This window comes from Bubalus kerabau, chromosome X, assembly GCF_029407905.1.
Source record: "Bubalus kerabau isolate K-KA32 ecotype Philippines breed swamp buffalo chromosome X, PCC_UOA_SB_1v2, whole genome shotgun sequence".
Lineage (NCBI taxonomy): Eukaryota > Metazoa > Chordata > Mammalia > Artiodactyla > Bovidae > Bubalus > Bubalus kerabau.
Genome location: NC_073647.1, coordinates 127,081,350 through 127,106,829, shown reverse-complemented (window position 1 = coordinate 127,106,829; position 25,480 = coordinate 127,081,350). Strand labels below are relative to the sequence as shown.

The window sequence follows — 25,480 nt, the reverse complement described above, 5'->3', positions numbered from 1 at the left end:
CATGTCAACTTCATTCTTAGACCAGCTGGAAGAACCTAGAAGGGTAGAGGAGAATTTCTTCTTCCCCAGCAATACTCTGATCTTCCTTTGTACCCCTAAAAGCAGAACATAAATCTTCCATGTGAAAGGAGTTCCCCTTGTGCAAGGAGAAAGAAAAGGCTCCTTATCACCAGAGACAGAGCATTCAGGGCTGAGAAGACTGCATTCACAAACCCTGTTGCTTCTTCACTAATTTACTACCTCAATCCCAAACTCCTCTGTCTTGTCAATTCTTCACAAAATTCTTTCTTTGTCTAAAAAATATAAAAGCTGCTTATTTTGGTCACTTCTTTGAGCATCATACTTTTATGAGGCCCTGTGTGTATATAATTAAATTTGTTTTTCTCCTATTAATCTGTTTTATGTCAATTTAATTATTAAGCCAGCCAAAGAGCTTAGAAGGAAAAATAAGGAAAACTCTCTGCTTTTACACTGTGTTTTATTATACGGGAGTTTCAGCCAAGAACCTACAAGGGTAGAGAGAAAATTATTTTTCCTCCCTGACAAGGTCATGAGTTCATTCAGTATAAGCCGGAGCCCTTGTAGGCCTATGTGGCAGGAGCTAGAACCCGAAGGAATCAACAGTTAAAGTCAAAGACACTGCTTGAGGCACTGAGGAAAGAAGAGAAGCACCCTGGGATCTTCTCTGACTTTCCAATCATTCCACCAAGCAAAGCAGGACGTGAGGTGACATGGAAGCCTGGCACTCAGAGCCTGCAAGTGTCAAAATCCCAGTGGAAGCCAATACAGCAGGACAAAGGAGGTACAGAGTACATCTGAGGACACATACGTGAACCCTACAACCCAGCAATACCACGCCTCTGCATACACAAGGAGCACTGTGTAGAGGAGGAAAAGAGATGAGAGAGAAAAACCGGAAACAAGCCAAATATCAATCAACAGGAGAATGCCTAACTAAACTGTGGTTTAATGTGACAATTTGGAAATGAATGAACTACAGCTCAAGTCACTGACATGGATGAATTTCAGCAACATAATGCTGATCGGAAAAAGCAGTCACACAAGACTAGATGCAATATGATTCCAATTATATGAAGTTCAAAAGCATGCAGAACAAAACAATTTATTACTTGGGAATACATTCACATGTAGCAAGATGATAGAGCAAAGCAAAATTCAGGAGAGTGATTATCTCTGGCAACAGTAGGGGAAGTGATGAAATCGGGGAGGTGCACATAGGTGGCTTCAAATTACTGAGGACAATCTAAATTGATAAATTATTTTTATTATTTAGACCATATATATATGCAATAAAAATATTTGGAAAGGCAAAAATATGGTGGCATGACTGACAAGTTCATATAACAATGATCAGCTAAAAGCAAAGTAGCTATTTCCTCTGGAAGTCCTTCCCCTCCCACTGTATAGTTTTTTCCACTGAAAAGATGGGAGTTTAATAATCGTAGGAGACCAGAGGCTTCAGTGGAGAGGGGGATGAAGGTAGCTTATCATGAAAAATGATTGTTCCCATAGTTTAAAAGTGACCCCTGGTAACATTTTCCCTGAAGCATCTAGCTGAAATATATATTATTGTCAGTCACTTGGCAACTTTGAGGAAACAGTCTTTCTGCTGAAGACTTTATTACAGCTAAGATCTATCTCTAGAACACAGAAAGGCATGGCAAAAGCTTTCCTTTAAGAAGTATTTATTGAGAGCCTGTTATATGAATAACCTCAAACCAGGAATTTAAAATGAAGTTACATGATTTAATCATCATTTATAGCAAGGAAAACAGGCTATAGGGCTTTTAGATGCTAAAAGAATACCTGAAAAATAAAAAGAGAACCACCACAAGGTGCATGGCCCTAGATGCAAAGAATTAAACAGCAACAGGTCAGAGCTCCATTGGATCTTCTCTGGGACATACTGTCAAAGTAGATCCAGGCACTAGATAACTGGCAAATCCAGTCTGAACTATGGAGCAGATGCCACACACACAGTGCAGGCCTCCTGTCATCACCACTGTTGAGGGACAGTCCCACGGACACTACAGGCTCACCAGGTCAGGCATCTCTCAATTTGTGTGCCTCCAGACTTTCTCCAAAGTCATGGAAACTCACTCAGCCTCCACCGAGGAGGGAACACGATGTCCCTGAGCAGCCCTCACTTAAGGAGGCACAGGACCATAGCCATGGCCCCCAGCCTCATTCAACTCTAAGTGCACTTCTCAGAGGTCTCCACTAGATTGAGCCAGAGTATGGCCCAGCAGTAGCCAGCTCAATAACTCACTTGGTATTGTCTGTCCCGCATTTCTTTGCTTTCCCCTGCTTTTCCACATGTGTCCCCTGTGACCTGCTACCAAATGAACTGCTTGCTCTCTAGTCCTTGTCTTGGGCTTAGCTTTTAAAAAACCCAAAGACCAACTATGCCTAACTACAAGTAAAGGAGATTCTTTCTTTCCAAGGGGATGTATAAACCCGTGTTAAGTCTCATTGTCAAAATGAACACAGACAAGAGAGGACACTACTGCTGCTGCTGCTAAGTCACTTCAGTCGTGTCCGACTCTGTGCGACCCCATAGACGGCAGCCCTCCAGGCTCCCCCGTCCCTGGGATTCTCCAGGCAAGAGTACTGGAGTGGGGTGCTATCGCCTTCTCCGAGGACACTACTACCTGTTCTCATTGACCAAAGTCAGATGCTGGACCCCCAGGTGAGAGAGAGACAAAGAGAGATGCAACCAATGTCGAGTGAATAATTAAGGATTCAGAGTAGCATGTGTGCTAAGTCACTTCAGTTGTGCCCAACTCTGCAACCCCATGGACTGTAACCTGCCAGGCTCTTCTGTCCACGGGATTCTCCAGGCAAAAATACTGGAGTGGATTGCCATGCCTCCCTCCAGGAGATCTTCCTGATCCAGGGACGAAACCCACGTCTCCTACATCTCCTGCATGGGGCAGGTGAGTTCTTTACTACTAGTGCCACCTGGGAAGCCCAAGGATTCAGAGTAGAAAGACTTTGAAATAAGCAATCAAGTTATAGACATAAGAAGGCAATCAGTTGAGCACAGACTAGACTCTAGGAGCAAGAGCACGGAGTGACTCAAAGAAAAGGATTCAGGAGGGACCAGCTGAGAAACTTGACCCTCATGGTAACCAGTAAGAGATGCTTCTGGCTAAACATGAGACAGCTTTGGATTTGATGGGTATAGACTCTGAATTTCATTGCAAAGCAGGGTCAGATCTTAAGATATTCATTGGTGGCATGAAAAACTGCATAGTATCTGCAGCAAGAAATATGTATAAGAATGTTCATGGCAGCACTCTTCAAAATAGCAAAATAAAACAAATCTTCAAGCAGCCCCAAAACCCTCTGGCAGGAGAATGAGTAATTAAATCACTTACACTGTAGTGAAAACCAGGGAAGTACCACTACACAAAACCATCACAATGAATTTCAGGGCTATGATGTTATGTGAGAGAAAAAGAGTCTCAAATATTCTTTTAATTACATTCAAAAATGAAAACAAACACAACGTGCAGTGTGCCAAACACCAAATTAAATATTTTCACAATGGCCTTAAGGCACAAGTACTATTATTTCCATTTTTTGAATGAGAAAACTGAGGCTCAGAGAACCTTAGCAACTTGCCCAAGGTCAGATATTCAGTAATTTGTATGGACAGAATGCAAATTCAGGTTGCAGTAAAAAAACACCACCAACAAACCACTTCAACCAGTTAATCTGACAATGCTGTTCATGTCCATGATGCCATTTTGTTGCTGTTGTTCTTTTGTTTCCTAATAATAAAGGAGCATTCATAATCTTGAATGTACAGAGGGGAAAGAGGAAAGGGAGAAAAAGAAAGAAGAGAAACTACAAATCCTATAATATATACACAGAGTGGGGATGGTATGGGAATAGGACAGACAGGAAGCTGAGGCATGAAGTGGGCTGCAGGGGTTGGGGAACCCCCAATGTTCTTTTCTCTCTTTGATGCAGTTTCCATAGTTGCCAGAGTGAGATAGCCCTTCAGAAGATGGGTATATTCAGAACAGTGTCCACTTTTCAATGCTACACTAAAACTCAAATATTATTGAGGCAGATATACAGGATAAGTTATTTTGAAATATAAGAGAAGATAGATTTAGGGTATGTTCATGATCCCTGGTTAGGGGCCACTAGAGGATGGGATGAGGGAAGAGTACATAAGTAGATGGAAGCGCGAATGTTCTAGTCCATGAGTTGAGAGCTCAGGTGGAGATTTTCAGTTCAGTCACTCAGTCATGTCCAACTCCTTGTGACCCCATGGACTGCAGCATGCCAGGCTTCCCTGTCCAACACCAACTCCCGGAGTTTATGCAAACTCATGTCCATCGAGTTGGTGATGCCGTCCAACCATCTCATCCACTGTCATCCCTTTCTCCTCTTGCCTTCAACCTTTCCCAGCATCGAGGTCTTTTCCAATGAGTCAGTTCTTCGCATCAGCTGGCCAAAGTACTGGAGTTTCAGCTTCAGCATCAGTCCTTTCAATGACTATTCAGGACTGATTTCCTTTAGGATGGACTGGGTGGATCTCCTTGCAGTCCAAAGGACTCTCAAGAGAATGAACTTATGGTTGCCAAGGGGGAAGGGATAGTTAAGGAGTTTGGGATGGACATGTACACACTGCTATATTTAAAATGGATAACAAACAAGGACCTACTGTCTAGCACAGGGAATCTTGTCAATGTTATGTGGCAGCCTGGATGGTAGGGAAGTTTGGGGGAGAATGGGTAGATGTGTATGTATGCCTGAGTCCCTTTGTTATTCACCTAAAACCATCACAACATTGTTAAATGACTATAACTCAATACAACCTAGATAGCATATTGAAAAGCAGAGACATTACTTTGCCAACAAAGGTCTGTCTAGTCAAGGCTATGGTTTTTCCAGTGGTCATGTAAGGATGCGAGAGTTGGACTATGAAGAAAGCTGAGCACCGAAAAATTGATGTTTTTGAACTGTGGTGTTGGAGAAGACTCTTGAGAGTCCCTTGGACTGCAAGGACATCCAACCAGTCCATTCTAAAGGAGATCAGCCCTGGGTGTTCTTTGGAAGGACTGATGCTAAAGCTGAAACTCCAGTACTTTGGCCACCTCATGCGAAGAGTTGACTCATTGGAAAAGACTCTGATGTTGGGAGGGATTGGGGGCAGGAGGAAAAGGAGACGATAGTGGATGAGATGGCTGGATGGCATCACCAACTCGATGGATGTGAGTTTGAGTGAACTCTGGGAGATGGTGATGGACAGGGAGGCCTGGTGTGCTGCAATTCATGAGGTCGCAAAGAGCCGGACACGACTGAGCAACTGAACTGAACTGAACTCAATACAAAATAAAAAATTCAAAACAAAAAAAAGAAAATAAAGAAAGAAATGTTATGGATCTTAAATTGTGAGTTTTTAGATGGCTCCTTACATTTTGCTCGGGAGGCAAGTGTCTACCATCCTATTCCAAGCCCCATTTCAGAGGTGGCCATTTTGCCAGGAGAAGGAAGGGGAGACAGAAAGCACAGCACTTGCCTTGAATGTGGGTTTCTCTCTTTTCACAAATTGTACGTTTGCTTGGGTGGCTTGGTGTGGGGGCTCACCAACATTAAGTGAAAGCTAACCTACCTCCTCTCTCCTTAATACCATCACTGCAGTCCCTTCTCTTTGGTTATTGTGTTAAAAAGGGCAATGGAATCACTGATGAGAACCAAGCTGTGCCAGGGCTTTAGAAACAGTTCCCCTCTTCCAATCAATCACTACATCAAGTCGGTATTAAGATTCCCATATTTTGAAAAAGAATGTTGCAGCTCAGGAGTGTTAAGTCTATGATCTAAGGTCACATACTTCAAGTGCCATAAATTCTGAAACTCCATGTGCTACTTTTACTACTTTTTTTCAATCCTCTTTGTGTTGGCCTATTTCAAGAGGTGATGGTAGCTATCAAAATCCAATTCATTAAAATACAGGAACAAAGCACCATATCAACATTAACATAGTTTTCTTAATAATGTTAACAATAATAAAGACATTTTTCTGCTTCTGATCTTTAGAATAGCAGTAAAAATATATTTTGCCTTTTCTAGAGCACCATATGAAATGAAATGTTACAAAGATGAAAAAAGCTACTCTTTCTACAATGGGAAAATATCAATGAGAGTCAATAATTACTGTCCTCATTCTCCCTGAAATGGAATGTGCTGTGCTTTGTATTTTATTTTTAAATTATTCCTATTAACACAATTAAAATGTTGAAATGCATGTGAGCAGATATTTATTCTTTGAGGAAAGGTAACTAGAAATAGTATCTACTCTAAATTGAGTCAGGTTTGATACTGTAAATAGGATGATAGATAAAAGTGCATATAATTTTTGTGTAAGAATATATACCATTTCATAATTTACTACTTGATTCCCAAGTCCAGGAGAAAGTGAATATATAAATCCAACAGGATTCTAGACAATTTAACCAAAATGCATCTCATTAGATCCCATTAAGTTTACTTCCTCTCTAATAGTAGCTGATGCCATAAATGAGTAAAAAATAGTTTGAATGTCAATATTTTGTCTCTCTAGATAATACATTTTATTGTTTTATAATCTTTATTTAAATTTATAACAATGCTTTAAGTTCTGATATTAGTATCGATACGTGTTAAGGACATAAGTAGCTAAAAAGTTTTTTTTTTTTTTTTTTTAAGTGAAGTATCTGGGGACTTCCCTTGTGGTCCAGTGGTTAAAACATCGTGCTCCTAATGCAGGGGGCACCAGTTCCATCCCTGGGGGAACTAAGATCCCACATGCTCCATAATGTGCCCCCCCACCCCGCAAAAAAAAGTGAAACATTTATATCTTTTTCAAGCCAAGTCCATTAGTATGTGTGATCTTTGTTTATTCCGTCAGAAACATCTAGACAGAGGGTTCAGCAAGTATTCTGATGGGTTTTAAAAGCACATTTGTTTGTCTGTTTACTGCCCATTTTAGATACATCGAAAGGACCCTTGCCACACATCACATGCAAATATGCAAACACAAAACACTGCCAAACATAGAAAATGAAATCAGAGCATTTCCTAAAGCTGTGTTTTTCAATGGCTAGTCAGTAGGAAACTATAAATTCCAAAACTCCTTTCTTTACCATTTTTCTCTCTACTGTCATTTATGGTGGGGGGAAAATAAGGTAAATTATATCTTCTGGCTCTATTCACCCTTTGTAATATAAAAATTTGGCAGGTGATCCTTGTTATACGGATCTTATCTGTTGGGTTTTCTGGTTTACTCTCAGATTTGCTGCAGAAATTCTCATTTCCAGAAAGGCATTCTGACTTTGTTGGGAGCTAGAAGCATCCCACTCTGAGACTGTCCACTATGGGAGACTCCCAGCGAGTCCTGTCACTTCAGTAATTGCCTGCTGAGAAGAAAAGCAGCATATATGAGTTTTCTGAATAACTCTAGAAAGTGAAGCTGCTCTACAGATATGATCACCAGATCCCAAATGAGGATGATAGAAAATTCCACTGGTGGCAGAAAGAAAGAAGATTCACTTCGACATCAACCCCTGGCAGAGATTACAGATTTTAGGAGCACTGAATGCAAGCCAGATCCAAATTCTAGGCAATTATGAGTCACATTCAAATGCAGGTTCCACCTACTGTGCTGATATCTAAATGAGACATCGGTGCTTATTTAGTTATCTTAGCTCACAGGCAAAACATATAACTGGTGGATTTCTCTGCTGCACATATACACATAAACGCAGACCTTACTATCTATTGTAAAGGTCTATATAATTGCTATTACTTCATATTAAAGAATTTTATTATAGGGAGAATATAAAAGTCCATTAAAGATAAAACTGACTCTTGGACTTCCCTGGCAGTCCAGTGGTTAAGACACTGCACTTTCAATGCCAGACACACAGGTTCAATCCCTGATCGAGGAACTAAGATCCTACATGCCTTGCAACACAGCCAAAATAAAAACAAAACACACACAAAAATTGATTCTTGAAATCCAAGGCCTATTTTATCCACATGTGCATCAAAATACGTCCCCAATTTCAATAGGTATTCATAAAGAGAATGAAGATACGGTCTTCATAGCTTGGGGATATGTCACCAATGATGAGTGAACTCTAATGTAAGCTCTGGACTCTCGGTGATTATGATGCATCGGTGTAGGTCCATGAATTGCAACAAATGTGCCACTCTGGTGGGTGATGTTGATAATCAGGGAGGCTATTAGGACAGAGGGTATATGGGAAATCTCTACCTTCCACTCATTTTGTTGTGAACCTAAAATAACTCTAAAAAATAAATTCAACTAAAACCAAAGTAATATACCACAGTAATTCATTTGAAATCACTTATGGAAATTTAATAGAGTTCTAACACAGGAAATACATAATAATACAAAGTTGAGCTTTGCAGGTATTATTTACTGGATAGAGGAGAACATTTAGAAGAGTGTATTATGCAGTAGAACAGCTGCTGCAATACAGGTTACTATAAAGTGCTACAGGTGCATCAAAGCAGAGAGGGAGATTAATTCCACTCCAGAGAATTAATGAAAGGTATCACCCCAAAGATCAGATTGTTGCCTAGGTTCCAAAGGATGATCAAAAAACCTTTTCAACTTGAGAAAGTGGGAAATAGCACTCAAAGTCTAAGGATACTGCCTTAAAGTGTAAGTAGGGTGGATGAGGAGTGAAGGAAATGAGAATATAAAAACAGGGAAATAATAAAAGATAGAGAACTATGGAGACTGGGCTAAGGAGTTGAAACTTAAGGACACTCGGGATCATGAAAGTCATATTACATGAGTCACTCTGAGAGTGGTGTGTGGAACAATTGGCTTAGAAAGACTGCAGTCAAGGAACCCAGAGAGAATTATGAAGGCATGACAAATAGTCATGGTTGAAGATGAGGCAGCAGTGAGAGTAATGGGAAGGAGATTCCAGAGAGATCAGTTCAGTCGCTCAGTCGTGTCCAACTCTTTGCAACCCCATGGACTGCAGCAAGCCAGGCTTCCCTGTCCATCACCAACTCCCAGAGCTTGCTCAAATTCATGTCCCTCAAGTCGGTGATGCCATCCAGCCATCTCATCCTCTGTCGTCGCCTTCTCCTCCTGCCTTCAATCTTTCCCAGCTTCGGGGTCTTTTCCAAGGAGTCAGTTCTTCGCATCAGCTGGCCAAAGTATTGGAGTTTCAGCTTCAGCATCAGTCCTTCCAATGACTATTCAGGACTGATTTCCTTTAGGATGGAGTGGTTGGATCTCCTTGCAGTCCAAGGGACTCTCAAGAGTCTTTTCCAACACCACAGTTCAAAAGCATCAATTCTTTGGTGCTCAGCTTTCTTTATAGTCCAACTCTCACATCCATACATGACTACTGGAAAAACCATAGCTTTTTTCCAGAAATATTCCAGAGACAGGGTCCCACAGTAAAGTTCTATGCTCATGACATCCTCAGACAATATTCTTTTTCACTAAATTATTATTATTATTTTCACTATTCAACTGTAAAATACATAGATGCTTTTAAGTATTGATCCTTTTCTTGCATGCCTTCCACAAATGTCAGAACATAAAGCTACCCTTAGTAAAGTTTATTTTACTTTTTAACTTTTACATTTCTCTTTATTTTTAAATTTCCAGCTCATAGAACTAAATTCCACATGCCAATCTTTTTGTGTTTTATTTATTTTAAAAATTCTCCAAATGACAAGTGAAGCAAGAGAAGGTATAGATTATTCTGTGGATGATCTACTTTCCAACCCCTACTTTCTAGGTTTCCTGTTCTAATTGTCTATTTGTGCTCAGTTCCTCAGTCATGTTGGACTTTTTGCGACCCCATGGACTGTAGCCCACCAGGCTCCTCTGTCCATGGGATTTCCCAGGCAAGAATACTGGAGTGGATTGCGGTTTCCTCCTCCAGGGGATCTTCCTGAGCCAGCGGTTGAATTCACATCTCCTGCATCTCCTGCATTAGCAGGAGGATTCTAATCATCTACCTTTCTATATTTTCTCCATGGGCAAATATAGGTAGTCACACTATTCATGAGTTAATAATCACTGATAAATTACCTTTTACACTGATTTTAATACTCAGTTTCTTTGGAGACACCTCACCCCATATACTCTTCTTTCCCGGGGCTTTAGGGCAACCAAACACTGAAACAGAAAGCATCAACTCATGGTTCAAAGGGTAAGTTAATCCTCTCCAAGAAGGAAAGTCCTTGCAAACAGGATTGGAGATTAATGGTTAAAAGATTACATCACCGCATGTACAAAAAGAAAGGCTGAACCTTTATATTTTTGAAGTCATTCTTAGATCACAATGAACTTCTTTACTTTACTTCACCCTCTATCCCCAGTAGAACACTAGGTGGATAAAAGCCTTCTTTAGATGATTATTGTCATGTAATAGTCAGTTGGGGCTTCCCAGGTGGCTCAGTGATATAGAACCCACCTGCCAACACAGGAGACGTAGGTTTGATCCCTGGTCAGGAAGATCCCCTGGAGAAGGAAATGGCAACCCACTCCAGTATTCTTTCCTGGAGAATCCCATGGACAGAGGAGCCTGGCGGGCTACAGTCCATAGTATCTCAAAAAGTCGGACACAACCGAAGTGACTCAGGATGCATGCATGCACGATTTTCAATACATTCATGTGGTTCCTGGCACATATGATCTATTGAAATGCATATTCTATTGGATTTCAATTAAGAGACATAGTGCAAAGTCTAAGTGCTATGTACATTTTTTCTTTTTTCCTCTCTGAGAGTTACTAGAAAAATGAGGTTTAAAAATCATTGTTAATAAATTTATTCCAGTTTTGCATTTATTCATCCATTACATCGGAACCTGGTTGTTTGTGTCACTATATTGGTACTCTGGTTGTGTTCATGTCAGAGCAATGACAATGTCTGACCCTGGTTTATTTGTGAAACCCATTTGCAGTAAGTGGTACATAAGTACAGGAGTAAATATAATAAACTCCTTGAAGAATACACATCTTCTCTGTGTGTGTGTGTGTGTGTGTCTCCGTCTCTGTCTCCCTCTCTATCTCTTTATTTGCAATTAGTAAAAACTCAGTTTAATTAAACTCAGAACACTGGGAGTATATATATGGCCAGTTTAGTTCCAAAGTAACAACTGAATTTTTGACAAACAAAGCAGAACTTAGATGTATCAGTTCACTTATTCTTTCAACAAATATTTGTAGAGTGTTTATTTTATCCCACATCATGCATCAGGCAGTGGAGATAAAACAGTAAACAAGACAGATATAGAGACTGCTCTCATGGAACTGCCAGCTTATTTTAGGGAATAGCAAGTAAATGACAAAATAACATAACTACAAAATGTGATAAATGTTACAGAAAGAAAAAACAAGATGTTAAAATACAGGATGCCTACAACAGGGAGTCAGATGAGGTTGGTGCAGATTTAATAAGCAAGCTATCTTTGAGGAAGTACAATTACACTGACATCTAAAGGATGAGAAATATCCCATCATGCAAATTAATAGTAAAGCTTTTTCCAGGGAACAGCCTGTGAAAAGTTGCTGAAGTGGGAAAGAGCCCTCCGTGACTGTTTAGGACCTCTTTTCAGATTTGCCTTCAGAGCCTAAAAGGTATTTTATTTTAATGTGATTGAGAATGTTGAAACCATCCTCCTTGATAGTGTCATTTTTTCTTTTGAAGCAATCAATGAGCAACTGTGCCAAATCAAATGAATGAGTAGCTTTGAATATGCTGGATAATATTGCTTCTGATAAAAAATGAAGAGACTAGCTCTCATCTATCAACTGGCTCTGATACAATTTTAGAAGGAATTCTAACATTTGCAAAGGAAATGAACAAGAGTTCATAGAATAAGCAGTAGAAAATGGCTCTTAAATATTTGAAAATATGGCCACACTCATTATTAGATTAACTCCAACTAAAGTCGTGATGTTTTTACAAATCAGATCGGCACAGACCAAAAAGTTTGACGATATACTCTGTTGTTGATGGCATAAGTAAATAGGCCCTCTCATGCCTTATTGATAGGTGTGAATTGGTACGTGTGTGTGCATACATGTAGGCATGCATGTGTATAGAGTATCTCTGGAGGGATACATAAGAAACCAGCAATCCCAGTTCTCTGTGGTAAGAGTAAAAGATGATAACTAAGTGGCTGTGTGACAGAATAGAGAAACGATTTTAACTGCATATCCTTTTTTGTTTACCATTTTGAAATTTCAACTGTGTGCAACTAATTGCATAATTAGAGCTTTAAGGGCACTTTAGAGATCACTTCAGAGAAGGCAATGGCACCCCACTCCAGTACTCTTGCCTGGAAAATCCCATGGACGGAGGAGCCTGGTAGGCTGCAGTCCATGGGGTCTCTAAGAGTCGGACACGACTGAGCGACTTCACTTTCACTTTTCACTTTCATGCATTGGAGAAGGAAATGGCAACCCACTCCAGTGTTCTTGCCTGGAGAATCCCAGGGATGGCAGAGCCTGGCTGGCTGCCGTCTACGGGGTCTCACAGAGTCGGACGTGACTGAAGTGACTTAGCAGTAGCAGTAGCAGTAGAGATCACTTTGTCTTGGAAAAAAACATAGCTTACGTGGAAAGGACTATAAAGGTATTCATCCAACCATCCATCTTTATATTTGTTCATCCCTCTACCCACCTTTCCATCCATCATTTATTCATTTCATGTTTAATTTATATAAACATTTGTGAAAATCCTAGACTCTATGTATGGTACACAGAAAGTACATGAGGGATTTAAACAATACAGTTTCCACCCTGACTAAATATGGACGATCAAATGGGGGGAAAAAAACCATTCCATGATGACAGACAGAAAGGGTCTAGGAGATGGGTCATGGGGTTTATGAAAGCAGAAGGAGAGAGTAAAGAGACCTAAAAGTCTCCCCAGAAGGGTTAAAACTTGCAAAGGATACTGAGGGATAAAGTTCAAAAGCTTGCCTATGAATTGCTTTTTAACTTTTTTTCCTATTCCATTTCCCTTTGGCCCTTTTGAGTGACAAAATTGCTTTAATGTATACTTTCAAAATAATAACAATTGTGTTCTTAAAAATGAACAAACAAGCAAATAATTCATTTCTCACATTTGCAGGTGATATACAAAGGATTTTATAACAATTTTGCTTTTTAAAATCTATTTAGAAGAGTCTTGAGAAAATAGACGTATCCTTGAGCTTAAGGGAGGGCAGCAGAGGAAGAAAGCATTTCAGAGCTTGCTCTAAATTTATCTCTGTCAGTAAAATAACTGTAGTATTGGCATCAAAATCTTAAACTGTATTGTTGAATCTCCATAATGTTATCAACTGATGAGGCAATTCAAAAAAGAATTTCTCATAATTAAATTACAAAAGTAAAATAGGTTTGCTACTATATAATTTGCATATAAAACAAATAAGACTTTCCCCATTTTTCACTGTGTTTGACAGAAATTCCACTTGCGGGAAGCATAGATTTCAATGTCTCATTTCCAGAAATCAGTCGCTACATTTTTCATAACCAGTTTTACCACTGAAAACAGAACGTTACCTTGATGGCTACATAAGACCTTTTCCACAAATACAAAATACTAACACTACTAATAATTTTAAATGATTAAGCTATTAGGTGTAATGATCAGATCCCATTATGGGGATAAAGCTAGGATAAAGTAAAAGCAACTGTCTATGCTTTGCTATTGATGTTAAAAATATTTGCCTTTGGTCCTTCATGGATGAGTTTATTAACAATGATTACATTATCATCAAAAAAAAAAAAAAAAAACCCGGAATCTTTCACTATAGTGGTGATGTACAAAGGTACTTGGTTTTGATCACATGGATTTTTTATATTTTTTGAAAATAATTTTTCATGGATTTTGTAGGGCTTATTTGTTTAATTAAAATTAAATAAAGCTATGTCTCATAAAAGATATTAAATTTTAACTGGCAAGAGATACCCAAAGCAGAAACACATTAAAAAGATAGATTATCACTGTTAATTATAGAAAGTGAAGCTTTCAAAAATTAGTTGTAAGTTTATGGACACATATAAATTACAAAATGTAAACATCCATCTAAGTACTTCAGTAATCAAAAGTAAATATCAACTATGGAGTATGCAGACATGAGAAGATATAGGAAATGTCAAAATAGAAATACAGAAATGATTTACAAAATTGCTTGCTTTCTTTTGTTTACAGAAGACTATTGATATTGGAAAACAATAAATTCCTCTGACATCTAGATTCAAAGATTTCTCATAAACCTGTGTTTGGAAAGTAAGTCTCAATTTTATGAACTTAAGAATTAGAATATTAAAATGTTGATACACTAGTTCTACCTGAGTGAGTTCAGTGGATTACAGCATATTTCAAACTACAGCCAATATGGCAGGTATAATTCCTATGTGAGGACATTGATTTACCATTTTTTTTAAATGGCATTAAAACATGTATAATATCATATAAGAAATGGATCGCCAGTCCAGGTTCAATGCAGGATACAGGAAGCTTGGGGCTGGTGCACTGGGATGACCCAGAGGGATGGAATGGGGAGGGAGGTGGGAGGGAGGTTCAGGATGGGGAACACATGTACACCCATGGTGGATGCATGTTGATGTATGGCAAAACCAATACAATATTGTAAAGTAAAAAAATAAATAAATAAAAATAAATAAATATATAAAGCAGGAAAAAAATGATTTTATTCCTCTGGAACAATGAAAAAACTATTTTTCACAGACACAGGTGACATTCCAAATCTTGATGAATGGATATAAAGTTTTTGGCAACAGAAGGTGTGTGTGAAGTTGAAGACTGGCTAGGACATGAATAAGAAAGAGCTCAAACCTATTACTACACACACTGAAGTACTGAAAGATGTACCTGTGGCGGATCATGTTGATATATGGCAAAACTGGCAAAACCAATACAATATTGTAAAGTTAAAAAATAAAATAAATAAATAAATACTAAAAAAAGAAAGATGCAGGTCAGCATTAGAAATGTCATATTCCAAAAGAACAATCATTATTGTATGTGTAAACTTTTAGCATCAAAACCTGTTTATAAAATGAAATATTAAGGTGGAATATTAAGTATAACCTGAATATTTCAGACAGACAAACATGGAGTAATCCAGAGGGCTAGAGAAACAGTAGAAGGTGGCTCCAAGACTCATGGGTATGGTCATTATTTAGAGCTTCTAGGAAAACAATCTTCAACGCCATAGGCCTAATTTTTTCAAATGACTAAATAGGCTTTTCAAAAATTGTACATTTTTTAAAGAAAATCTATTAACTGATTAAATTTGCAACTTACTTTGGCATGTTAAGCATAGCTTATGCAGTTCTAAGAATGTGCCTTGTTGGAATTGGGGTAACCACATCAGCAGATACTAATGTTATATTGGGAATACATTTAAATTTAAAAGCACAATGTTGTATTCTGGAAGACTGATGTTTTGAGTCTTTTCATTCTGATAGTATTCTCCAAGGAACTCTAAGGGATAGAACCCCTGATTTAGCAAATAAAATCTGAATGCGTTGGATGCACCAGTGGGTAGAAGTGATTCATGCACTTTGAGAAGTTGTTAACTTTTGGGCTCCCTGAGTAACTGAACCGTATCTTGAATCCAGTAAATGAACGACATGAAACTGTCAGTAATCTAATGGAGCTAATGAAAGACAGAGTAACTCGAAAAAATAGAGTAGGCATTTCTACAAAGGCTTTAAGAAGAGCAATCAAACATTTCTGAATAGGATAATATATAAAAGTATTGTATATGATAGCAACTAAAATTAATTAAATTACTGTGAGTTATTTCAATCACTATATGCCTAGACAGAAGCCAAAACTGCAAACCATTTTAATCTTTAAGAAATAACCACAACGATGGAAAAGAATATTAGAGACTATATTAAGTTTGATGAAAGATCAGTGTAGTGGAAACAAAGAATAGTCTTTAGATAGCTTAGGGTGATTTGATTGTTGCCGAGCTGTTGGATCATGGCTGAGTTTCATAAAATATGGTTTTCCTATTTTGAAAATGACTGTGATCATCATGCCAAATTCAATAGGTTATTATAAGATTTAAATATGAGATCTCAGGAGAGGTCTTGGCTTACTGTCTGACACATATTAATTGCTCGAGAAATACTATTACTGAAATGAATTTACTGACTTATTTATGCCGTACCATATATCAAATTATACAGGTCTCTATTCCTCCTACTTGTAAGGCTTGCCTCTGTGAGAGAAATCTGCATCTTATCTACCCTTTCTCAAATCCCTTCTTTCCAAATCAATCCATTCTACTCTGAAACTAACCCTCTTTGAAAGAGTAGTTATCTCCATCACTTGGCAAAGAACAGGTTCTCAGTAAATCTTTATTGCATATATGAAGAAAGTTATGAAGGAAATACTAATTTACTAAAGGGTGACAAGTCTTTTATCTTACTATAAAGAAACAAATAGTAGGAAAAAAAAAAACTTGTTGGCCAAATGAATACATTTTTTTTTTAAGATTTCAGATATTTAGGTTGATGTCCTAATTAGGTTATAAATTCCCTGAAGCAGATTTAGGATTTGATCACCTAATTTTTTCAATCCTTAGCTTCTTTTTTTTTTTTTTTCCTTTTTTTTTTTTTTAAATTTTATTTTATTTTTAAACTTTACATAACTGTATTAGATTTGCCAAATATCAAAATGAATCCGCCACAGGTATACATGTGTTCCCCATCCTTAGCTTCTATATTAATCTTCCTAAAATTTTGCTCTTATGTATTTCTGAAGCCTTCATGTCCTTAATAAGGAAGCTTGATCTGATATTCAAGGCAGTGATGGGGTTCAGGGCAGGCTGCCCCAGAATGTGCCACTTTGGCATGTGGATTATTTTGAGCTGAAGACAAACAAGTCTCAACAGACTCAAGAAGAGCTTTTTACTTCCCCTTGAGCTGCCTTAAAAAAAAAAAAAAAAAAAAAAAGGCAAACTTAGATTTGGGTGGGACCTGCACAAGGATAAGAGATGTTACCAGAGAAAACTTTTTTACAAGCATTGGCTTGTCCCACCTTCCTGTGAATTGTCTTCCAATCCCTTTGAAGTCCTAGATCCCTGCCCCATTCTCCTTAGCTCAGCATGGCACCTGAGCCTCAATTACCTCACTGTTTGGGAGCCTCACCTTTTTGGGCTTCCACTCATATATATGAAACTAAATTTGTTTCCTTCTTCTGTTAATCTATTAGCAATTTAATGAGTAACCCATCCAAAGAACCTAGAAGGATGATGCAGAGACCAGAGACATATGTTCTCCTGACCTGTTGTGAAGTGTACCTTGGGTGCCCAAACATAGAACCATCTTATGTATGACAATGTGATTTATAAGACATATATATTTGTTCTCCATCTCCATTTCTTCCACAGAGCTCCTAAAACTGAAGACAGCAATAAAACTGCATTTGTTAGGTTAATGGAGTGACTTTGAAAAGCTCCTAGATCATCTAAGGATGGAGGATGATTGCTAAGGGAACCAACCCTAGCTCCTAGATCATCTAAGGATGGAGGCTGATTGCTAAGGGAACCAACCCAGTGATTAGAGGGTTTCAACACGTCCAGGACTTCCCTCTTGGCTCAGTTGGCAAAGAGTCTGCCTGCAATACAGAAGACCCCAGTTTGATCCTGGATCAGGAAAATCCACTGGCTACCCACTCCAGTTTTCTTGGGCTTCCCTGGTGGCTCAGTTGGTAAAGAATCTGCCTGCAAAGCAGGAGACATGGGGATCCCTGGGTTGGAAAGATCCCCTGGAGAAGGGAAAGGCTACTCACTCCAGTATTCTGGCCTGGAGAATTCCATGGACTGCATAGCCCATGGGGTCGCAAAGAGTTGGACAGAACTGAGTGACTTTCACTTGGCAAGGCCTCCAGGAAAGAGAGAAAGCTGGGAGATTGAATTCCATTACCAATGGCCAATGATTTAATCATGTCTATGTAGTGAACCCTCCATAAAAAACCCAAAGGACAGGGTCCTAAGAGCTTCCAGTTGGTGAACACATTGAAATTTGGGGAGAACAGAATGGCTGGAGAGTATGGAAACTTCAGGCCTTTCCCAAATATCTTACCCTATTCAGCTCTTCCATCTGGCTTTTCTGGTGTTATGTTCCTGTGATCTGTGATCTAGTAAACAAAATGTTTCCTTGAGACCTGTAAGCTGTTCTAGAAAATTAATTGAACCCAAATCAGGGTTCCTTGAAACCTCTGATTTATAGCCTGTTGGTCAGAAATCCATATGTCAGCAAATTTGGAAAACTCAGCAGTGGCCACAGGACTGGAAAAGGTCAGTTTTAATTCCAATCCCAAAGAAAGGCAATGCCAAAGGATGCTCAAACTACGCACAATTGCACTCATCTCACACGCTAGTAAAGTAATGCTCAAAATTCTCCAAGCCAGGCTTCAGCAATATGTGAACCATGAACTTCCAGATGTTCAAGCTGGTTTTAGAAAAGGCAGAGGAACCAGAGTTCAAATTGCCAACATCCGCTGGATCATGGAAAAAGCAAGAGAGTTCCAGAAAAACATCTATTTCTGCTTTATTGACTATGCTGAAGCCTTTGACTGTGTGGATCACAATAAACTGTGGAAAATTCTGAAAGAGATGGGAATACCAGACCACCTGACCTGCCTCTTGAGAAATCTGTATGCAGGGCAGGAAGCAGCAGTTAGAACTGGACATGGAACAACCAACTGGTTCCAAATAGGAAAAGGAGTACGTCAAGGCTGTATATTGTCACCCTGCTTATTTAACTTATATGCAGAGTACATCATGAAAAACGCTGGGCTGGAAGAAGCACAAGCTGGAATCAAGATTGCCAGGAGAAATATCAATAACCTCAGATATGCAGATGATACCACCCTTATGGCAGAAAGTGAAGAATTAAAGAGCCTCTTGATGAAAGTGAAAGAGGAGAGTGAAAAAGTTGGCTTAAAGCTCAACATTCATAAAACGAAGATCATGGCATCTGGTCCCATCACTCCATGGGAAATAGATGGGAAACACTGGCTGACTTTATTTTTTTGGGCTCCAAAATCACTGCATATGGTGATTGCAGCCATGAAATTAAAAGATGCTTACTCTTTGGAAAGAAAGTTATGACCAACCTAGACAGCATATTAAAAAGCAGAGACATTACTTTGCCAATAAAGGTCCATCTAGTCAAGGCTATGGTTTTTCCAGTAGTCATGTATGGATATGAGAGTTGGACTATAAAGCAAGCTGAGCACTGAAGAATTGATGCTTTTGAACTATAGTGTTGGAGAAGACTCTTGAGAGTCCCTTGGACTGCAAGGAGATCGAACCAGTCCATCCTAAAGGAGATCAGTCCTGGGTATTCATTGGAAGGACTGATGTTGAAGCTGAAACTCCAATACTTTGGCCACCTGATGCGAAGAGCCGATTCCTTTGAAAAGACCCTGATGCTGGGAAAGATTGAGGGCAGGAGGAGAAGGGGACAACAGAGGATGAGATGATTGGATGGCATCACCAACTCAATGGACATGGGTTTGAGTGAACTCCAGATGTTGGTGATGTTCAGGGAGGCCTGGTGTGCTGCGGTTCATGGGGTCGCAAAGAGTTGGACATGACTGAGTGACTGAACTGAATTGAACTGGTCAGAAATCTCGGTAACAACCTGGACTTACGATTGACTTTTGAAGTGGTAGCAGAAGGGGGCAGAATTGTGGGACTGAGCCCTCAACCTGTGCAATCTGATGCAATCACCTATCTCTGGGCAGAGAGTATCAGAACTGAGTTGAATTGTAGGGCACTCAACTGGTGTCAGTACATTACTTATTGTTGTTGGAAACCTCATCCAAGCTGCTGACCCAGCCTGCTAGAACTGACTTCAGTTTTTACAATGCATTAAGTAATGTGCATTTTCCAAAGAGAAAATAGGTCCCTCACCCCTCAAAAAAGGTTTTAGGCCAACAAGGATAGATGAAATAAGCAAATAAATTTTTATAACACTTAAAAGAAATTAAACCTTAATAAGTATATATAATAATAAAATACATCTTAGATAAAATATTAGAAATGTTGGGGTTTTTTTCCCTTCATACTCATGTTTCATTAAACAGTTTTATTCAGTCACTTTGCAGGTAGCTTTGAAGTAATTGTTTTCTTTATCCTAAAAACCATTTTTGTGTGTCATCAAGCAGTGTTCTTTTTTCATTTTTTTTTCAGAACACATCATTTTCACTTATAGCTATACAATTTAAGATCTACAGTACTTCTTGAATAATTGTATTATTCACCATGAAAAATTTATCTCACACGACATTCATTTTCTTGCTGGTAAGAAATGTGCTTTTTTCTGTCTCTCTACTTGTCTTTCAGGTATATATTTAGGTATACAGTACCTCTTGGTATATGTCAGTGTATACGTATGCAAGATCTTTAAAATTCTCATTAACAATGACATGTAGGAAAATAATCTAAAAAATACTATATATACGTATATGCATGTGTGTGTGTGTGTGTGTATTTCTATATATGTGTATGAAAGTGAAAGTGAAGTTACTCAGTCGTGTCTGACTCTTTGTGACGCCATGGACTGTAGCCTACCAATCTTCTCCATCCATGGGATTTTCCAGGCAAGAGTACTGGAGTGGGTTGCCATTTCCTTCTCCAGGGGATCTTCTGGTTCAACACAGGGATTGAACCCAGGTCTCCCATGTTGTAGGCAGATGATTTTACCGTCTGAGCCACCAGGGATGTCCAATATATGTGTACACACATACACACATATTCCCTGAAGAGGACATGGCAGCCCACTCCAGTATTCTTGCCTGGAGAATCTCATGGACAGAGGAGCCTGGTGGGCTACAGTCCATAGGGTGGCAAAGAGTCAGACATGACTGAAGCAACTTAGCAAGCACACATGCATACACATATATACAGTTGTACATATATATGAACCACATGGTTGTATACCAGAAACTAACACAACATTGCAAACCAGCTGTACTTCAATATAAAAAATGACACCTAGCAAGTAAAATGATGGAGTCATATTGCTAGGAATAACCTCATACTTATTTGATATTTGTTTTCATTTTTTAAATCAATTTCAACTTGTGGATTTAAAACATTCAATGATGTGTCTTCTGTACAGTATTATTCAAAATAAAGCAATTCAGAGTAGCTTTGACTATGAGAGCATTTTAATATAATTTAATAGACTTTGAAAGAATGCACTTGTAAGGAGAAGCCCCCAACACAGGATTAATTTATGTGGTGTGGGGAGCAGCAGTTTATACTCTAGCACATCACAAACTTTACATTTTAGTACTATGGATAAAGGGAATGAGAACAGTGAATATTCATTTTTTTTATCCCTGTATTCATTCTTTTGTTCACTAATTCCTGTTTAAATGTATTTCAAAACATTTACCCCTAAAGTAAAGGAAGTTATGCACAGTAATGATTTCAGAGAATAGTCAAGACGGTTCAGTGACTGAATGGATTTAGGGATGGAAAAGGACCAAAAAAATAAAAAAGAATAAGAAGGAAAAAAATAGAGAGAGAAGAAAAAAAAAAGAACAGTCCAGGGATTTGAGATTTAGGAGCCTCTAAGCAGTGGTGCCTATAATAGAAAGGGGTAACAGTCATGAGAAGCCAGTTTATGTGGGAGTAGATAATGAGTTCTATTTGGGATATTTAATTTTCAGACTGATGGGGGGACACTTAATTGGAGATGTTCTGTAGGTGTAATGATATTAAGAAGGGGAAAAAAATTCAATTAGAGCTCCACCAAATGATATCAGCTGTGTCCAAACGCTATTGATTGCCTGGGTGTATAGCTGGTGTGCAGTGTAGCGCAGCTGAGTGCTACTGAGCTCTCCTTCAGCTCAACATCCTTTGATTTGATGAAGAATATGGAGGGTGACACAGCAGATAAAGCACAAGTCCAGCGGCTTTCTCTCACTGTTCCTCTGACTTCTCCTGTTTCTCCTACTGCAAACTGATAATATCGTGCCAGATTCAACAAACTCATGGGGTTACAGATGGTATCAAGGTCCATCACATAGTTGAAAGTAATTGGAAAATCACCATGTGTTCTAGAAATGCATGATAGTCTATTATTATGATGTCTACTACTCTACTTAGAGAAGTAGGAACTTACACTAAGTATGTGGGTTAAGAGGAGCTTTTTATTACTTTCTACAACCAAATTTTGTAGAAAATATTTCCCAGCTGCTTAAGATGATGTAAATGTCTTCACCAACTCATCACTGACTGCTTTCCTAGTCCCATTTTCAGCATAGAACATTAGAGAAACATAAAAGTACTTACTGTTCTTCCAAGACACAAGGAAATAGTATTCCTCTAAGCTTCTGTATTACTGGTGCTCTCTCCTGGAATGCAACCCTTACTCCTCCATACTCCCAAATTTTCCATCCTGCAAATCTTTACATTCTTTGACATGCATTTCAAATATACCCCCTCCCTTAAACAAGATCATTCACTTCCTTTTGTATTTCTATACCATTTAAGAAAAATCTTTACTAGTGAATAAGCAACCTGCTATATTATACTAATGACTACATACGGTACTAGATTGTGAACTCATGAAGGGCTTTATTTTTTTCTCCATTTTTCTGTCCTCTACAAAAGAACCTGCCTGCCAATGCAGGAGACGTAAGAGATACAGGTTTGATCCCTGGGTCAAGAAGATCCCTTGGAGAATGGCAAGACAACCCACTCCAGTATTCTTGCCTGGAGAATCCCATGGACAGAGGAGCCTGGTGGGCTACAATCCATAGGGTCACACAGAGTTGGACACAACTGAAGCAATTTAGCACGCATGCATGCACACACAAGTAACCCAGTCCTACACATATAATACATGATTAGTATAAGTGTAGTCAATGAACTGTGAAAACCTGAGTTTCAAAGGGAACTGCATTGTTAAGTCAGTTTTACTAATTATCTGAAATGGAATCCTAATAAGGGAAAAATCTAAGATTGCTGCAGCCAGTTGAAGGGACTGACTTCAGAATGTCACCCTGAAATATGCCTCTTTGGCACAAGGATTATTTTGAACTGGTTACTTTTAAGAAACAACAGCCACACAAAGAGCTTGGAAAACTGAATAGAAGTTACAGTTTTAAAATAAGAGACATCTGCAAGAAGAGGGGGATGATCAAATCCCCAGAAAGTCTTAGTAATAGTGACAGCAAGGACTTAAATCTACATAACAACCATACCTTTGTTGACTGTTTTTCTTAATAACCTTCCATTACTGGCTCTCCATTGCCTCATGCCCTGAATACAGAATCTTTTATTTTTACTTAGGTATTTAAGGTGGTACCTTGGGCCATTTCAGGGAGTTCTTCAATTTTCCTGGGTCTCTCCCTGTATACAGGAAGTATATATGTTATTAAGCTTCCCTGGTGGCTCAGTTGGTAAGGAATTCACCTGCAATGCAGGAGACCTGGGTTTGATCCCTGGGTCAGGAAGATCCCCTAGAGAAGGGAATGTCTAACCACTCCAGTATTCTTGCCTGGGAAATCCCATGGATAGAGGAGCCTGGTAGTCTATACTATCCATGGGGTCTCAAAGAGTTGGACATGACTGAGCGACTAAAGACAAACACACACCCCCATGTGTTATTAAATCCATTTTCCCTGCTCCTGTTAAACTGTTATTACAGGGGTGTCTCAACCAAGAATGTAGAAGGGAAAATTCTTTCCCTATAGTCATGTGGCCCAACAGAGAAACTGTGTTCTCTGGTTGCTATGGAGGGAATATATGCTTATATTTGATTAGTAAATTATGTTTTATTATACTGCATTGTATAGGTAATGTATGCTTAGATCACATGTAGGTTATATAGATAATGCATATTTATTGAAAATAAAATGAAACATATAGTAACTATACTATTCTGATCTGCTGAATCTTTTGCTCAAGTTTAGGCTGAGGTATAAATCAATAGTCTAAAAGTACCTTTACTGTTTGGGCTTCCCATGTGGCACTAGTGGTAAAGAACCTGCCTGCCAATTCATGGGTTCGATTGGGTTTGACCCCTGAGTCAGGAAGTTTCCCTGGAGAAGTGCATGGCAACCCACTCCAGTATTCTTGCCTGAAGAATCCTATGGACAGAGGAGCCTGGAGGGCTACAGTCCATGGGGTCACAAAGAGTTGGACATGACTGAAGAGACATAGCATGCATGCACAGGTTTACTGCTTAGGTCATTGAGAGAACTGAACAAAAGTGTAAGTGTGTAAGTATGCGTGTGTATGTATGTACGAATAGGCATATACATACTCATATGCTAACATAAAAAGTGATTTAAAGTTAATTGTACAAAGGGTCATATTACCAAATGATAATGAATGTATAGAAAATGTACATAAGTGCAAACCAAATGCTGGCTAACTGATTATAACACAGAACAATTAGCCAATTGAGAAATTATTCTTGTTTATATAGGTATATTGAGTTTATTTCTATCAACTGATATTGCATCATAAAGCTTTATTTCCTATTCAGGTTTGAAAGTTAAATACCTATAATATTCAGGAAGATAAAGTATGTAAGGGAAATGGATCCAATGGTAGGTGTGATGAATTAGACTGTGTTCACTCATCTAAAAGCTTGGCTTATGTTGTTCAGTCATGTCCGACTCTTTGCGACCCCATGGACTGTAGCCCACCAGGCTCCTCCATCCATGGAATTTTCTAGGTGAGAGTACTGGAATGGGTTGCCATTTCCTTCTCCAGGGGATCTTCCCGATCTGGGGATCGAACCCAGGTCTTCCCGCAATGCGGGCAAATGCTTTACCGTCTGAGCCACCAGGGAATCCCCATCTAAAAGGAGGAAGCTTCAATTAAGGACCAGTCAAATGTTACCAAGCTAAAATGAACACCTAGAGTTTCTAGACCTTCCAGTTTTTCAGAAAAAAAAAAAAAAAAAATGCCCTTCTCCAGCAGATCTTTCTGACCCAGGAATTGAACCTGGGTCTCCTGGATTGCAGGTTGATTCTTTACCAACTGAGCTATCAGGGAAGCCCTTGATTCTCTTAAATATATTTCAATTTGTAAATGTTCACTCATTTGTATTGCTGGATTCAATTAACAAACCATGATTGATACAGTGTTTTACCTTAATTATTACTGAGGAATATTTTACACACACACACACACACACACACACTATGCTAAGGACCAACTATCTGCTAATATAAGTAAAAATAATAAGCAAATTTCTGTCCATTCATGTAAATTGACATAATAACAATCAGTTTACTATATCAAGGATATTTTCTACCTTGCCTGATAGATCAAAGTTTCCTTGTTAATACAGCTACAATATAATGTTTGAATGACATTATACTGGAATAAGAAATTTGATTTGACAAGTTGTGATTAAAAACAAAA

The 25,480-nt window shown here is 38.7% G+C and overlaps 1 protein-coding gene across 5 annotated transcripts in view; it reads right to left on the bottom strand.

The window, feature by feature from the left end:
* DMD (dystrophin) overlaps positions 1-25,480 on the bottom strand; it is a 2,389,494-nt gene that overhangs the window by 1,937,001 nt on the left and 427,013 nt on the right. The window lies entirely within an intron of this gene.